We start from the raw sequence: 3,645 nt of genomic DNA on the forward strand, positions 1-3,645 counted from the left end.
GAGGGCAAGCTACCTCCCCTCGGGCCCTCCCTCAGCCGCCCACCCCAACTGCCTGCCCCTCCTCACCTGCAGTCTGAGGTGCCCGGTGGGTGAAATTGCCCCATGAGGCAGCCCAGTGGGTGCCCATGGTGTTGTGAGAGCCAAATAGGGCTGTCACCGGTGATGCCTCAGTTTCCCCCACTGCTCCGGGGCCTCAGTCCCTAATCGATTTAACACTATCACCCAGCTTTCCCTCAAATATTTGCTCATCAGTGAGGTCTGCAGAAGGGCCTGCTGTTGGGGCTCTGCCTTTCCTCCAGTCCTCTGGTCTTCGATGGGCCTGGGGACCTGCCTTTGGCAGATGGCTTTTGTAGGGGGATGCTCAGGTAGCTGAGGTATCGGCACAAGTTAAAGCTGTGAAAACAGGTGAAAGCTGTGTTTCTTGGTGAAACCTGGAGCTTGCATCCACTCACTCTGAGAATTATCATGATTTCCAGCACACAGCTATTTTTCAGTGAAAGTTTTACACCTGCTCTTTCTGAAAGCCTCTCACATCCTTCACTCTCCAGTTTGAGGTCTACTGAAACAAAACTTCGTAACACTGCCTTGTAATCTTTCTTACTTTGTGTAATTAGCAGCAACCACTGTAGGCCAGTGAGAGTAAGTGAGAGTCTGCATGGAGAAGACAGTCATCCCACCTTCTTGCTGTCTCGTTGCTCCCCCCTCTCTTGCTTCTGGCTTTTGGTGTGCTCTTCTGATGCTCTCCATTAGTGTTTAACACTGGTAGCGCTTCACAAGTTACTTCTTGATTTACACTTGCATAATCTGTGATAGTTTGTAAATGCTGCAGAGTGTCAAGCTACCATGGCATACTGGAAATCTTTACTGTGGAAAAGATACTTGGCCAGTGAGATTTTACAGTACTTGGCACAATTCTTCAGTTGTAAACTGGGGCTAGAGATAGGCAAATAGTCATAGTGTGGTGGGTGAAGAAAAATGAAAGCCTGTGAGAAAAATTCTGTTAGGATCCCCTTGGGACATTTGAGGGAAAAGATGCTAGATCTCCTTGAATAGGTTGTAACAGTGAAGTAAGTTGGTTCCTATGCCTGGCATGTTCCTGTGCATTTTTAGAGAACCTCCTTCCAGAAGTAAGTTTCAAAATATGGATTTCTCTGTTAGCAGTTGGTGTAATTCAAAGTACCAAGACTGTGGTACTCATGATCATGCTGTGGTGGACCTTTAAGTGTAGCACCTACAGCTCATCTATAGTGAAGAATGACACCTTGCTATGGGAGGTCTATAACGAATGTTGCTACAGAACAGTGAAATGCAGTTAATGGTTATATGAGTAATTCTGCTCAGCTGATTTTACAGATACAACTCATCATGTTGACAGGAGTGATATGAAGTATTTACATAGAAGAGTTGGCAGGGCAAAGAAAGTGTTGCACAAATACTTGGCTTGTTTCATATTCTTCCAGACTAGCTAATAACTGATGCAGAAAGTGTTATGTGGGAATCACCTTTGGTGTCCAAACGGGCAGAATAAACACAGAAATAAAGCTGTAAACTAGAGCAATACAGGACCATGCTACAACTCTGCTGTAGTCATGGATGAGTCAGGAGCAACTCTGAGGGGAAGGAAATCCTGCAACTACCGTCTCAGCCACGGTTGCTCCTGCATCCTGCTACTTCCTGTTCTGTCCTCCTGTTTTGATGCCAACTTCTTTCCAATGCCTGCTTGGCTGTGGTGGCCCTTTCACTGCTTACCTACGTGTTATTCCCTGTCAGAACCCTGTGTGCACTGGGGCCCTTCTATAAGCAGCCGTGTTGCATTTACACACTGCTAATGCTTTGTAAAGGTGCAGTCAGAATAGTAGAGGGCCAAAGATTTGTCTCTTTCTTTTTTTTTCCTCTCTTTTTTTTTTTTTCCTTCTGGCCAGACCTCTTTGTTCAGCTTTTTAACCTTGTTTCTGAAGCTAAAACTCCATATCCTTTCAGGCTTGGGTGCAGCAATCCAGGCTTTTGACTTTGGGCTACCTTTTTCATGTGCATAGCATCCTCTCTTTAACATCATAAGTGACATAAAATAAGGAATCTTATTTTAAGCCACAAATACAATTTTAGCAGTTTGAAAGATTAGGCAGTGTTTTCCACACATGTGAAAATGTCTGACATCTCTTTTACCCAGAAACTTTAAATAAGATTTCAGGAAAAGGAAATTTGCAAGCATTGCATATATCAGTTTACAATAACATTGTGCTAAACACTAGTAGAAAAGCAGAATAAAAAGAAGTTATCACCAGCAGTGATAATTATACATTTCCTTGTATTGTCTGTGAGTAAAACAGATTGGCAAAAGACAACAATTTCTGTCTCCAGTGCTCATCAGTTTTACACTGCTTCCCAGTGATCTGGGAGCGAAAGGACAGGCGAAGGAAACCGTGGATAAGTCTAGGTCAGCTCTTTCTCTGAGAGAGAGGGTATTTGTTCCCAGGTTGCTTTTCTGCAGAAAAGTATGGCCATTTCCACAGTGAAGGAAATGAGAAGGAAAAGAGAAGGGAAAATTTTCTGGGGTTAACATGTTTTCCCCTTAAATATCAGATCTGAGAGATCAGAGAGCAGAAATTCTCAGTTTTTGGGCAAGACCACCTCAGAAATGTTGCACTACATAGCACATCCAAGTTTTAGACATGCTAGTGGTTACAATTTTGAAGTAAACCTTGAATACATGAAAATGCATTCTGCAAAGCACTATTTACTAAGAAGGAGGTATAACCTCGGGAGCTATGAAGAGCCTCGTGTATTTTTGTAAGTATTTAAGAGGCATACCTGATGATGGCAAATCCCACTGTTGTCAGTATTTCATTCATAATGGAGAAATGTAAGAAAGGAGAAAGAAATCACTGATGACTGCAATTGAGTGAAAAATGAATATGCTACTCTAGCCCTACAAGTAGTTTGTGTGCAAAGCTTAGGAAAATATCTTTCCCCTCAGCTAAGACTGTAAGGATTTTAGCAGAGATTATGGGAGCAAAACTCCCCACAGCGGGCAAATGGAGCCTGGAGAACTTAGTGGCTGTTGTCTCCTCACGCCTGGGAGCCAGGATCAAGGAGCCAGTGCTGCTGGAGTCCTCAGTGTCAGGATCTGCAGTGTGTGGTGTGTGTGCTCCCTTGTTTCAGTAATTCCCGTGAGTGCAGCTCAGAATAATACCATGAGTGTGTTCTTTCTCTTCAGTTTAGCTCATGCTTTAAAGCTACAGGAGACACTAGGTCTGCATTTCTGCTGTCTTGCACTTTTGAGTGTAGATGCTTTCAGTGATGCAAAATAGTTGAAATATCCTCACATCTGTGCCAGTTGCATTCTACAGTCACTTTAACAGGCATAGGCCACAGAAGTGTCGCACCTTCTTTTGCTGAACAGATGATGAGATTTTAACCACAAGAGTAGCATCTAGATTCATATTTCGTTTATATAGTAGGTGGGATTACTTCAAACTGAATGATTGCAGTGTTTTTTGCCTTACAGATACTAGCATCTTCTTAATATATAATGAAGACCACAAGCGCTGTGTACTAGCTCAAAGTTCTAATTCAGTGACTACTGCTCGTTGTGCTCAAGAAAATGAGTCACAAAAATTCAGGTGGGTCTCAGATCACCAGCTT

This window comes from Cariama cristata, unplaced genomic scaffold (genome assembly GCF_000690535.1).
Source record: "Cariama cristata isolate BGI_N322 unplaced genomic scaffold, ASM69053v1 scaffold13219, whole genome shotgun sequence".
Lineage (NCBI taxonomy): Eukaryota > Metazoa > Chordata > Aves > Cariamiformes > Cariamidae > Cariama > Cariama cristata.